This window comes from Theropithecus gelada, chromosome 12, assembly GCF_003255815.1.
Source record: "Theropithecus gelada isolate Dixy chromosome 12, Tgel_1.0, whole genome shotgun sequence".
Lineage (NCBI taxonomy): Eukaryota > Metazoa > Chordata > Mammalia > Primates > Cercopithecidae > Theropithecus > Theropithecus gelada.
The window spans coordinates 54,157,155-54,172,224 of NC_037680.1; the positions used below are offsets into that span (position 1 = coordinate 54,157,155).

General features: G+C 40.0%; 1 protein-coding gene across 3 annotated transcripts in view; it reads right to left on the bottom strand.

The window, feature by feature from the left end:
* The window catches only part of PDE11A (phosphodiesterase 11A), a 501,616-nt gene that overhangs the window by 154,096 nt on the left and 332,450 nt on the right, over window positions 1-15,070 (bottom strand). The window lies entirely within an intron of this gene.

The window sequence follows — 15,070 nt, forward strand, 5'->3', positions numbered from 1 at the left end:
TGTCAATTAGCAGTAATATTTTGAAAGGAATCTTTTTTTTCTGAGTAGTAGGTCTCAATGGGAGGCTTAACACATTTAGCAAACCATGCTGTTTACTGATGTGCTGTCATCAAGACTTTGCTGTTCCATTTATAGAGTACAGGCAGAGTAGATTTAGCATAATTCTTTTATTTTTTATTTTTTAGAGAGGGAGTCTCACTCTGTCACCCAACCTGGTCTCGAACTCCTGACCTCAAGTGATCCTCCCACCTCAGCCTCCCAAGTAGCTGGGACTACAGGTGTACACCACCACTTCCGGCTTGCTTTAGTATAATTCTTAAGGGCCTGAGGATTTTCAAAACGGTAAATAAGCACTGGCTTCAATTTAAAATCACCAGCTACTTACCATAGCCCCTAACAAGAGAGTCAGCCTGTGCTTTGAGGCTTTGAAGACACTGACTTCTCTCTAGTTATGAAATTCCTAGATGGCATCTTCTTCCAGTAGAAAGCTGTTTTGTCTGCATTGAAGATCTGTTGTCTAGTGTAACAACCTTTATCAATGATCTTAGCTAGATGTTCTGGGTAACTTGCTACAGCTTCTACATCAGCACTTGCTGCTTCATCTCACACTTTTATGTTTTGGAGATGGCTTCTTCCCTTAAAGTTCATGAACTTCTGCTAGCTTCAAACTTTTCTTCTGCAATTTCCTTGCCTCTCTCAGTCTTCATAGATTTGAAGAGAATTAGGGCCTTGATCCGGATTAGGCTTTGTCTTAAGAGAATGTTGTGGCTCATTTGATCTTTTCTTCAGACCACTAAAACTTTCTCCATATCAGCAAAAAGGCTATTTCACTTTCTTACTATTCATATGTTCACCGGAACAGCATTTTAAATTTCCTTCAAAAACTTTTCCTTTGCATTTACAACTTGGTCGTTTGGCATAAGAGGCCCAGCTTTCAGCCTGTCTCACCTTTTGACATGCCTTTCTCACTAAGCTTCATCATGTCTGGCTTATGATTAAAAGTGATAGATGTGCAACTCCTCCTTTCACTGCAACACTTAGAGGTCACTGTAGGGTTATTACTTGGCCTAATTTCCATATTGTTTTGTCTTAGAAAATAGAGAGGCCCAAGGAAAGGGAGAGAGATGGGGAAGAGCTGGTCAGCAGAGCAGTCAGAACACAAAACATTTATCAATTAAGTTTGTCGCCTTATATGGGCACAGTTCATAGTGCCCCAAAGGATTACAATAGTAACATTAAAAATCACAGATCACAGATCATTGTAACAGATATAATAATAAGTATAAAATATTGTAAGAATTACCCACATGTGACACAAAAACACAAAGTAAACACACACTGTTGCAAAAATGGTGCCAATAGAGTTTGCGGTCAGTTTGAGACCTTGTCCACCTTGGCTGAATTCTCTATTTTTTTTTTTTTTTTTTTGAGACGGGGTGTTGCTCTGTTCCCTAGGCTGGAGTGCAGCGGCTTGATCTCAGCTCACTACAACCTCCATCTCCTGGGTTCAAGAGATTCTCCTGACTCAGCCTCCAAGTAGCTGGGACTACAGGTGTGTGCCACCACACCCAGCTGATTTTTGTATTTTTAGTAGAGAAGGGGTTTCACTATGTTGGCCAGGCTGGTCTTGAACTTCTGACCTCAGGTGATCCGCCTGCCTTGACCTCCCAGAGTGCTGGGATTACAAGTGTGAGCCACCATGCCGGCTGAATTCTCTTTTAATTAAACTTCTTCACCAAAGAGACATGCCATTTTTGCATTTTGTTTTATTCAAAGGTATGGAGTTGACTCTCCAGTGGTTTGAGTGGGTCCTTAACTTTGGATGAGAAATTCATTCATCATTTTTTCACCCAAATCAAAGGTTTAATGTAATCATTCTATGTCATTACCCAGATTAAAATGTTAATTCTATTAACCACACTTTAAATATCAATCTAATTTTTAAATGCAAGTCATTAAGATGCATTCATAAGGCTAAATACTATTCATTAGCTAGTACACAATGACAACACTGATATTCATTTGGCAGCTTCCCAAACTATCTTTCCCTCTAAATATTGGTACCTGTGCCCTTGCCAGAGGATAGCATATCTTGTATTATATAAATCTTGAAATTTAACAGGTACTTTGCAACTACATCCAAATTATTATCTGGTGAATTAAGATGACCACACATTCTTTGACACTATTTCTATGAGAGGTGGGGTCTACGTCCCTTCCCTTTGACTCCATGTGGGGTTTCTGTTTAAACCATTAAGTTGTCAAAAAGTCGTTAAAGCAATAAATAAACAAAACATTATCAACATTCAACTGGGACTTGCCACCCTATGCCATCCATAGATTTCTGTAATCAGGTGTCAACTGAAACTTCCTTGTCTTCCAAAATCTAGATAAGATTGACCTGAACCCCTAAACTCATGAAATACTATGGAAATTCAAAGTCTTTTTCAAAATATCTACAACTTCTTGGCAGGTTTATATTCTCACCTTGGTCTTTGAGTTCTTATGTATTCTTGTGCTGTATCTGTTATATAATCATCACACTAAATGTGAAAATCAGCTCCCTCCTCAATTTCCACACCAAAAAATATCCACTGCTATCATGCATTCATAAATTCAGTATAGTGTGAAGGTTCTTTCTTTTTTTCTTCCTTCCTTCCCTCTTTCTTTCTTCCCTACTTCCTTTTCTCTCTCTCTTTCTTTCTCTCTTTTTTCTTCTCTTTCTCTCCATTTCTTTTCTTTCTTTCCCTCCTCCAACCTTCCCTTCCTTCTTTCTCTATCTCTCCCCTCCCCACTTCTTTTCTGAAAAGACAAATTATGAAGTTGCACCAAAACAAACAAACAAACAAACACCCTCTGATGAAGTATCAGCTCCACCATTCTCAAAACAGATTTTGCCCCTGCCACCAATGGGGCATTTCACTGACCATTAGTCTTGTACAGTCTCAGCCTTTATTCATATTTCTGGCTTCCTTCCAATGTAACTTTCTCTTTTTCTCTTTCCCTTCTCCATATATTCAAATGTATAATAACACAATTCTCTCCATTTCTCATACAGAATAATTTCCCACATCCTCTGATTACTAGAGGCAGTCAATATTCATTCCCTCATAATCTGTACAATATCAAGAGGGTTTGTCAAGGATTTTCCCATAGAATTCCTTCCTTAGTCTTAGCGAGGAATGCTGGGGCCTATGGTTAGATAACATCTCATTCACCTTGTTATACTTCAGAAGTTCTCATATGTATCTTAAGTCATTTATTAGCTCAGTGGTTAGATTCTAGTCTTGTCCAGGGTTTTGAGGTGTTTTTTTCCCCTGTAATTTGGACTGATTTCTAAATTCTTTCTGAGCAACAAGTACCCAAACTAACATTTTCATATTTTTCTTTTATTTTTTCTATTAAGCTCATTAAAATTACTACTCCCTTTTTTTCTGAGGCCCTGCAAGCTAAAGCTTATTCCTTGCAATACAGGAAAGAAAAACGAGTAGTCAGATTGCCACTGCCTTCCTCTTCTGTAACTAAAGATGCTTTGAGTCTAACATCTGGATAGATTTTGCCCAAAATTACCTTTGTTTTTCTTCTATTTCCACAAAAATGCCTCTTATTGAAAATATGTTTGGCTTTGTATTTCAGACAATAGGGGACTGGTTTTCCAGCCTTTCACTTAGGTTTCAAATGGCATTGATCTCTTCCTATAAGTGTTGTTATACTGGGGTTAAGCATTTAATTAATTATCACCAGGTGCTATTTCATTAAAAAAATTATTTGTTATATTCAACAGGTATTCAGATGGGTAAAGTTCATATCTTGCAGGCTACTGAAGTTTCAGACAAAAATGATAATTGACTCAAGGATTCCAGCCTGTGCCACTGCAGGAAGGACTGAGTCCCTACAAATCATTAGATAAGGTAGTGAGAGATTTCTATGCCTCCAGAGCAGATGGAGATGACAGCCCCTGTTCAGGATGAAGCAGTTACAGAAGATGAAACTCTGGTCCCTCTACAACATTTTAGGATTAAGGAAGAGTGTATAGTCTCTGAGGAGAGATGAAAAAGGAATTCAGCAGGACTTGTTTCACAAGATACAGACCAAAGACTGCTGATAAAACAGAACGTGGTAAAGAAGTCTGCCAAAACCTGCCCAAACCAAGATGGCTATGAAAACACCTCTGGTCATTCTCACTGCTCATTATACACTAATTATAATATATTAGCATACTAATGGAAACTCCACCAACATCATGACAGTTTACAATTATAATTACAGTTACAAATGCCATGGCATTGTCCCAAAGCTACCCTATATGATCTAAACGGGAGAGGCACCCTCAATTCTGGGAACTCTCAGCTGCTTTCCCAGAAAACTCATGAATAATCTACTCCTTGTTTAGCATATAATCAAAAAATAACCATAAGTATAGTCAGCCAAGTAGCCCATGCTGCTATCTGCCTATGGGGTAGCCACCCTTTTATTCCTTTAGTTAATAAAGTTGCTTTCACTTTACTCTGTCAGCTGGCTCTTGAATTCTTTCCTGCACAAGCCAAGAACCCATGTGACCTCCCAAGCTGAGTTCTAATTTTGAGGTTTGCCCTGTGACATCTTTGGCTTATGAAAGCAATCTGATTAAGATCCAGCTGAAAATTATAATCATGTAAGTCAACTCTACTACACAGTTTTGAGCACAGAAATCAGAATTCATGCTGTGAATTGCCCTAGGCTTGTAGTCTCAGCTTGTTGTCTCCCTATTTGCAGGGGTCAGTGGTAGGACTTAATTTGTTTATACGGATTAACTGCTGTATGGATTACCTACAGCAATTCTTAAGACAGGCCATTTCCTTTCATTTAGTAAAACGTTGTTTTTTTAATTTGTCAGTGCTTAGTATACCAACACTGGGGCGCCAGTATAGTTTGGTCTTTGAGCACAGGTGCTTTGTGTCAGACTGCTGAGCTCACAATCCTGGCTTCACTAGACCTGTAACCTTGGCCTAATTATATAACCTATGTCTCAGTTTCCTCATCAGTAAAAGTTAAAAAATATATGCACTTTTCAATAATATTTCACTGGCCAAAGCAAGTTACAGCACTCCACTTGATTTCAAGGAAATGAGGCAGTGTAATATGATCATGGGCCCAGACGGAAGAGAACTAGAAAAAACTGGTGATGAGCACTGATGGTTACCACAATGGGTTGGGCAATCAAATAGCAAGTTATGTTAGAATAGTGTTTAAAATCAGAGCAAATGAGTCCAATGTATGAACTCTAGTATATAAAGTTGTGGTCTATTTGACTTTTGCTTACTTCCTGATTCTCTTTTGTGTTTCAGGGTTGTGTTTGATAGATATGATCTCCAAATAAGTGAGATTATAGTATATGTTTATTAAATATTGTTTATATTTAACATACATAGTACATAGAGTATATGATCATTAAATTCTATTGCTTTGAGTATATTTTGTTACCTATAGAAGAAAATTATTATAAGTTAAGGAAAATGATTGGCTTATTTTTGTTATATAACTTTTGGGAAATACTTAGTTATTAATTTCAATCATTTCAAAGTCCTTAAGGTGAAAGAAATAGCCGATTTCTTTTGAAAATGTTGCATGTGATAATGAGTCTTCTGATTTTTCTAAGCTTTTAGTGTTCTCCTATAAAGGATCTCAGGCATTAACACTTAAATTAAAAAGGTTTTAATGATTAATTCTTAGATTAAATATGGCTCTATACATATGCATATTGGACTATAATTTATAACTGTTTCAAAATAAGTGTTCCATTCCCACAATTGCATTACTCCTCTCATTCTGTTTTAAAGTGAGGCTGTTTTTCTTAATCACATAGGTTATTAAATGTATTAATGTTTCACAAATGCTTTCTAATGAACTACTTGCTTACTTGCTTTTCTTGTTAATAAGAACAAAGAAGAACATAGCATTCTTTGGGGATGATTGAACAACTTGGATTGGTTATTGCTGTTCCTGAAACAGCTATAATATGTGCCAAATTGTGTTCAAATCTATAATTTATATAACTAGAACTTTTAGTAGTCTGATTTCACTTAAGATCATACTTCTGAGTAGCATGTTATTAAATATTTATATATACTGATTTTCCATTCCTCTCCTCCTATGGTTTTTGCATAATCAAAGGGTTACCATTATGATTTGAGAGAGAGATACATTGCTTATTTGCATTGGTTATGCAGGAACACCATGGAGCATTTTATGTTTGAAACAGCGTGGCTCCGCTGGGAGTTCCTTCTGAAGTAAAAGGAGGAAGGAGAGACAGGCCTAGTTTGGGCCACTGTCAAACTGACTAGGGCTACAGGAGTGACTGGTCACCATGGATGAAATAAAAATGAAAAGGGCAATTTCCAATCTGTCTGGGCCAAGGTTGGTGGCCATGGAGATCAGATTAGATTCAAGTAAACCAGGGAATCACATCAATGCAGTCTAGGGTGTACTGATGAATGAACCATTCATTCAATCAAGACATAACCATTCAAGACTTAATTTGTGCCCAGAACTGTGCACTCACTAAACAGCCAAACATACAAGTTGAAACAATTGCTACAAAGTCAAGCAGCAAAATGCTAAAAGAAACCATGGAAGGAGGTGGGAAGAATGGCGGCGAGTGGCAGGGAAGTTGGTTAGGGATGACCTCTTCGAGGACATGATATTTAAGCTGAGACCTGAAAAATGATAAAGAACCAGCTAGCCAACGGGTAGGGGAAGAGCTCTGGGCAGAGGGAGCAGTCACCTCTGTGTGGTGTCAGGGCGTGTGAGTGGGCAGAGGAGACAGGAGAGCTGGGCACAGGCCCAGTCATGCAGGGCCTTTCAGGCAGATAAATACTTTATTAGGGTCCATGGGAAGCCATCCAGGGTTTTAGGCAAGAGGCTGACATTGTCTCGTTAGTTTTCCAGTCTCTATGATCTTGGAAGGCCCTAATGTGCCCCTCCTCAATGATACCCCACCCCAGAAGTGACCACCACTCTGACTTTTGTGGCATTCATTCCCTTGTGTAGTTTTGCCTGTTCTTGAACATGTAAATGGATTCACATTACATGTAGAACATGGCCCTGGTTGTATAGAGGGTGGATTAGAGGTGGGCAAGAGTGGATGTGGGAGGGATAAGAGTGGCTGGATGAGGATGGCAGATGGGAGACCCCGATCTGTGGAGACAATGCACAGGGATCTGCAAAAAAAGAGAGCTCCACTCAGGGAGGAAAGGACCAGAGACACAGAAGCACTTGGTCCCAGGTCCCGGTCCCTGAAGGAGGGATCCATACACCAGAGACCATCAAAAAGGGGGAGGAAAGGGCATGTGAGGCCACATACAAGCAAACTGGACCCCAAAACAAGGAAGGCTGCTTCCCTCTGCTTATGAGTACCTGGGGCTCCATCACTCACACTGCGGCAGTACAGGGATCAGGCATGCCGACTTGCTCCGGCGTCTAGTCAGTAGAAGGATGGGGAGGGACTGGACCACTTTGGTTCACGGCCATCTGAAGCTGCAGATAGTGAATTTCATTATGAATCTGAGGCAGGGATGGGCACCAGTATTGGGAAACGCAATGCCTTTAAAGATTTCTCAGTCAACAAATATTTATTGAGTATCAGCTATGTTTCAGGAACTATTGCAGGTGCTAGGGATACACCAGTCAAAAAAAGAGACAAAAATCTCTGCCAGTATGGAGCTTATGTTCTAGAGTGGAGAGAGTGGAGTGAAATAAGTAAAAGGTAGTGTGTCAAGTGATGATGAGTGCTATGGAGAAAAACAAGGCAGGGAAGGGAGATTAGCATGTTGGGGGCAGGAAAGGGGGCACGGCAGATTTAAATAAGACTGTCTGGGCAGAGGGAGCACTGAATAGTATGAATAAAACCTGAAGTTGCAGAGAAAGCAAGCCATGTGGATATCAGGATGAGAGGGTGTAGGGTGCAAGTGCAAAGGTGCTACAGGGCGAATGTGCCTAGTTTGTTTAAGGAAAAGCGAAGAGGCCAGTGGGACAGAGTGAGGAAAGCGAGAATAACAGGAGGTCACAGAGGGACCGGGGATTAGATCACAGAAGTTGGAAACCATAGTAATTTGGCCTTTTGTTAAAACAAGTAAGCGTAGGCACTTGCTGGGGATAAAAACAAATTTCCCAGAGGCAGGCTCATCGAATTGGGCCCAGTATACTTGCTAAATTAAGGAGCCATTTTCCTCCTTTTCAAAGAGGTAAAAGCAGCTTTCCCCTCATCTCTGTCAAGCTCAGGGGCTGCTGTCAGCCTCACAGACCCACATGAGCCAGATCTTTTTCTTTGGGTGAATCTAATTCCTTGGCAATCTGGGTATGATTCCCACCCCTACCCCCACACACACCCCCGCCCACACACACCTCACAAACAAATGTCTGCTATTTGTTAATTGGTGTCTGGTTTTTGTTTTTTGTTTGTTTGTTTGTTTTTGAGACAGAGTCTCGCACTGTTGCCCAGGCTGGAGTGCAGCGTCGTGATCTCAGCTCACTGCAACCTCCACCTCCTGGGTTCAAGTGATTCTCCCGCCTCCGTCTCCCGAGTAGCTGGGATTACAGGTGCCCACCACCACGCCCAGCTGATTTTTTGTGTTTTTAGTAGACATGGGGTTTCACTATGTTGGTCAGGCTGGTCTTGAACTCCTGACCTCGTGATCCGCCTGCCTTGGCCTCCCAAAGTGCTGGGATTACAGGCATGAGCCACTGAGCCTGGCCGGTGTCTGGTTTTTAAAATGGCATTTTAACCTTTATTCTTATTTCATTTTACAGGATGAATTTAATCACTTACAGGGAGTTGAATGTGAGGTTTGGAGATGGGTCTGATGGGGCCAAATTTGGAGTTTCTGGACAATGGGAGGAGTGTTTTAGGGTGGGACACGCTTTTGGAAATAGATATATAAAAACAGAGGGTTTGAAAACTTCCTGCATTCATCACCTGGTGATGTCTGATGACAGGAACGGGAAGGGGCTACAACAGGTAAATGTTTCTCCAGTCTCTGCTCTGGGCCCAACACCTGTGCCAATGTTCTGATTGGCTCCTGTTTGCTTCCATTCCAAGAGCAGGTGTTTTGGCTGGAAAGTGTTGATTACCCACTTCAGCTTAACTACCACATAGTTTATCAGTATATGTGATGTACACATTTAGGGCATGGAGAAGGTGGTGGGGGCTTTTATGTTCTTTGTTTTTAGGTGCTGGCCAAATGCCTTCTGAAATGCCTTCTTGGATGCCTGAAGTCAGGCCTCTCCTTTTTCCACTGGGCAGGGAATTGAAAATAACCCCAAGCTGGTTTTGTTTTACCCTTTATTGATATATGATAATTTACATATTTATGGGGTACCTGTGTTTGTTACATGCAAAGAAAGTGTAATGATCAAATCAGGGAAATTGGGCTATCCACCACCCTCTGTTTATCATTTTTATGTGTTGAGAAATGTGGATCCCACCTCCCTAAGACTCTGCATCATCAAATACTTTCAGGTGGTTAGGGAGGCCCCGTGAAATAAAAGGCTCCCAAGTTGTCCCTGGGGATTGTAGATAATTAAAAAGCTTACTATTATTTTATTAAAAAAACCTCACACATATATATATAAATAATTGCTTTAAGATTTTAGCTACAGTAAGTCTTCTTGGAAAGATCTGACTGTGACTTTAAGGCCATAATGAAGGCAGGTGCTGGGATGGAGACACTCAGAGCAGCAGCCTGGTTAGCGTCTTTGTGACACAGACAACTGACTTGTGAGAGTTGGCCTGGGCCCCAAGCTTTGAAGGGCTCCACTCTGTCTCTTCCATCCCCTGGAAAGAAAAGTCCATGGATTTCTAGAAACATGTCATTCAGATTCTATTCCAGGTACCTGGGATCAGCCAAACTAAATTCCACGTATCTCAAATCCCCCCAGGTACCCCAAATGCCCCAAGCCCATTGCCAGGATCTGCATGGGCTTCTCCCTGAGTTTTGGGCTCCTCTGGATGCGCCTCTGTAGGGGCTGTGTGTGGGGTTGACCAAGTCTGAAATATGCAGAATATAGGGCTCACAGCTGTTCAAACTCAGCACAGTGTGGAGTGGGAACTAGGTGGAACAGGAGGTGAGTAACTCCAATGTCTTCTAAACGGTTTGTAGGCTTGGTTCCTTCTGGTTGGATTTGGGGTGTGATTTGCCACCTTTTGAAAACAGCATCCTGGTACTGTCCCCTTATGACAGCACTATCAAGATACTGAGCGTTGCGCCTAAAGTGAATGTCAGTTTCTTACTGTGCTGACTATAAACACAGCTTTCATAAGCCAGTGTTTTACAAGGGAAGCCAGCAGGTGAAGGCATGGCTGTTCCACTACAGAAAGCTGTTCTCTTTCACACACTGTGGGGTAACTGACCTGAGTCAACTAACTTAGACTCAGCAACTGCTCCAGAAAAAAGTGAGCTGCCGGAGCCCAACAGAGACACTGGCTATTACTCCTAGGATCTGCACTGTAAAACCAAAAGCATTAGGGTTGAAAGAAACAGTTTCCTTACTGACAAGTTAGTAATTTTCAGTGAGGTAAAAGAGGAGGAGGAGGACAATACATTTCCAAGGGTACTTTATTCAGTTTGAGCTTTTAAATCAATGGGCAAGTCTTCATTATTTACCCTTAATTACTGTCATCACAGTCTCATAAACCAGAAGCATGCCCCCTGGTGTAGAAAACAGGCTCTTCACCTCGGCTCTCTTCCCACTTCCGTCAGGGCAGCCAAGGGCTCCAGTGGTAAATGCCCTCCTGCAATTGATAGGACATTCCTCAAAAGAGCCCTTGCAGTACAATTTGTACAACATGGCCATTTGAAACAGATCTGAGCTTGAATCCTGGCTCTACTTCTAGCTGTGAAATGCAAGCCACAAAACCCCGCTCAGCAAGTTTCTAAACCTTTCTGAGCCTCAATTTGCTCACTTGTCAAATGGGAATAATACTGTGTACCCCATGCTGTTTTAGTGAAGATTCAATAAAATACATACGCGAAACACATAATTAATGCCTGACACACAAGCATTTAATAAATGTAGCATTTCAAAAAGCACCAGAAAAACATAGTAAAAGCAGAAGAAACAAGAAGAATGTAAGGTAATGAAAGAAAAATTTTAAACAAATAAACCAGAACAAATGCATCCAAATAACAGTTACTTCTTAAGGCCACTGTGGGGACTATGTTAAGTTACTCCAAATGTTCTGCTGTGTTTGGGAACTCTTATCCAGGATCTCAAAGTACGTTCCTTAGACCATAACAGTGGTGGCAAATCATTTGAGAGCAAATTTGATTTTGGAAAACCACCAAAATCATTTAACAGAAAATAAAATAAAAACATGATCAACATTTTGTTTTAAAAAATATGATTATGAAATAGATAAATCCAGAATGATCTCTCTAAAATGTCAAACTGATCATGTTCCTCTCCTGCTGAAAACTTTAATGATTCTCCACCACTTTTAGAATTAAGTTCAAATTCCTTCATGTAATACAAGCATGCTTTGTGATCTGGCCCCTGGTAGCTCTCCAGTCTCAGGCCCTGCCTCTCCCCTGCTGTGCCCTTTTCCCTAGCTGCACTGAGGTGCTTGAGTAGCATGCTACTTCAGTTCTCCCTACTTTTACCCATGACTTCCCTTCTCCCTGGAGCATTCCTGCTAGTTGTCTTTACAAATTGTATAGCCCACTGTTGTCACTCTGAAATTGCCTTCTCTGCAAAGCAGTTACGTCTGACTTTGAACAAGATGCCCCTCCTCTATGCTTCCCCTAATGTATCTACCTCTTTCCTGGAGCTCATTACACTCTACAGTAATCACACTTTCATTTGTCTCTGTCCTCTATTAGACTGAAATCACATGAGATTGTACTACAGCTTATGAAATTTACATAGTCACAGTCTATGCTGTTTTGGTGAAAATTGAGTTCTTGGCACATAATAGGTGATCCATTCGTAACATTAATGATTATTTATCTTACAAATCTCATGGTTTCCATTAAAGTGTTTCAAACATATTTAAATGATGATATAATTATTAGAAGTAGTACACAGACTCCCCTGCTGACTATTTGCAGAGAAACACCATTTGTGCATATACATAAGTTCTTTTTTGTTGCTGTTAAAAAATTACCTTACTGGATTCTGGTATAAAATGATATCTGCTGAAGGAAGTAGTAGTGGAATATAACCCTAAGTGTAAAACAAATATTGGTGTATATATATCCTGAGTATATAAATATATTGAGATAAGAGATAAATATCCCATGCAAAAGAATTCTAAATAATATATGTAGATAATTCCTCCTCAAGGAGGTGAAGCATAACTCCCCACTCCTTAGGTGTGAGCTGTGCATAGTGACTTCCTTCTAAAGACTACAGTGTAGAAAGAGGAAAAAAGAGTAACTGTACATTGGGGAAACCTGACAAGCACTACTTCCGCCAGACGATCAAGGTTAACGTCAATCATGGTAAGTCATTTTGATAGTATGTCTCCTTGATGTGATGTGACTAAAATGGTACTTAAACTGTGCCTTCCTTCCCCAAACCCAAACCCAAACCCATAATTTTGGTTTAATTGTGAGGAAAACATTGAATAAATTCTAATAGAGGGAAACTCTACAAAATACCTGACCAGTTTGCTCAAGACTGTCAAGGTCATCAAAAATGAAAAGTATGAAAAACTATCACAGCCAGGAAGAGCCTAAGGAGACATGATAAATAAGTGTAATAGGGTATCCTGAATGAGATCCTGGTACAAAACTGGGATATTTGGTTAAGACTAAGGAAATATGAATCAAATATGGACTTTAGTTGATAATAATATAGCAATATGGTTCATTAATTGTAAAAAATGTACCATATCTTAATAGAGGAAACTGGGTATGAGGTATAAGGGAACTCTCTGTACTATCTTCTCAATTTTTCTGTAAATCTAAGCTGTGGTAAAATATAAAGTTTATTTCTAAAAAATGATACCTCATGGCTGATTCTCCAGGTAGGTTCTCCCACTTTCCACAGAATACCTAAATGAAAACCTAGAAACCATCAATAACTAAAACTGATAACCTACAACAAGAGTCTGAGAATTTTCACCAAGTATAAGGCAGATGCAGCTGGATTGAGAAAAATAACTAGTGGCTTAACCATGCTTCATCTCCTCCCCCCAAATAAAGCAGTGCCCCTTGGTCTGAAAGAAGATGGGAAGGCATTGTTCTGAAAGCAGTCTCCAGAGGGCAGTGTTCCTTTCTCTACTGTCTGAGCTCTCACTCAGAGACCCAGGATCTGTACTAACCAGAAAATCAACCAGTTCACCTTCTACTGAATGATAGCTGTTTTTGAAGAAGTATTCGCTTTCATCTTGTGGGAGAGAGTCATTGCAAATAAAGCACTGTATGATGGTAGCGGTGGGGGATGTTATAATATAAGTAACTACTACTTTCGACATTATATGAGCACAGTGGTAAAGATTTTACTGGCCTTAATTCACTTCATCCTCATAACAATCCCACAAGGTTGGGAAGTGAGAACAATGAAGCACAGAGAAATTGACCTGCCCTGAGATGCACAAGTAAAAAAGTGGCACCGCTCAAATTAAAATCCTAACAGTCTCAGAACAAAGGTAAAAACAACTTAAGAATAATCTTAACAGTCTAATAAAAACAATTTTTTTTTTTGAGACAGGGTCTTACTTTGTCACCCAGGCTGTGGCACTATCATAGTGCAGCCTCGAATTCCAGGGCTCAAGGGATCCTGCCACCTCAGCTTCCTGAGTGGATGGGACTATAGGTGCATGCCACCATGCCTGGCTAATTTTTTGTTTTCCTTTTGTAGAGATGAGATCTTGCTGTGTTGCCCAGGCTGGTCTCAGACTCCTGGCTTCAAGCAATTCTCCCACCTTGACCTCCCAAAGTGCTGGGATTACAGGTGTGGGCCACTATGCCCAGCCTCTAACAGTCTAATTTTAAAGCCTGCCCTTTTAATCACCTAACTGTAGTTTATTCAAAATTCCTAGTAGCAATGTATGCTGAGGATTGAGATTCTTGTATTTTAATTATGATTTTTATTTGTATTATGCTATACTTGATCCACTCAACAAACATTTCTTACATGTCTACTCTGTGCTGCTGGTACTGGGGACATGATGGTGAACCAGACCCATAGACACATCTCTATACATAAGGGATCCAGAAACCACTGAGACCTGATTGGGGGAAGAATATTCCATTTCAGCCTAGCAGGAGTCCACTAGATCTATGTCTACATGCTAGATGCTGAGAATCGGCCTAATAATTAAACATTAATATATAAGTTTGCTCCCCTTTTGTATATCTAACCAAGGAGATTCAACAGGACATAAGAAGACCACAAGAGAGCTTAGGGACAACCCCAAAGTCTTGCCTGTTGGCAAACACTGCAGTCCAAGGGAAGGAGAGAAGCACCCTAAAAACCCAGAGAGAATGTTTTAATACATCTGATAATTGTTTCATGCACGCAACCTTTTAGAAATCTTACGCTTAGTTTTTTCATAAGATACAAGAAGAAAGAGCATCATTGAAACTGGATCAGAAAACCATATAGGCAAAATAGGTTTGAATGAAATTTATAAAACAAACAGAAGAATGAGTTAACATAGTTCTACTGTCACTTGCTCAGGGTGGTCTCTCCTGAATGTATCCACAGTAGCCCCATATTTTTAGTCACTTTTTATTAAAACATCCTGCTTCATTTTCTTTATGATACAGTACAATAAATGTATCTTGCTAATTTATTTGTTTACTTATCTACTGCCTGTCTCACTAGAATATAAGATTCATGACAATATGAATACTGCTTGATTTTTGACTGCTGAGTCCTTGGTACCAAGAATGGTGTCTACCGCAAAGCAGAAGCTCAAACATTTACTCAGTGAATGACTATATAGACAACAATGGCGATGGTTAACATGTGGAACAGTTTCAAGAGAACTCAAATTATAACAGCAGAATTTAAACTCACATTAGAGTTAATAAAGATTTTTTTAATGCAAGAGCTCAGAATCAACAAATCCATGGAAAAGAACACA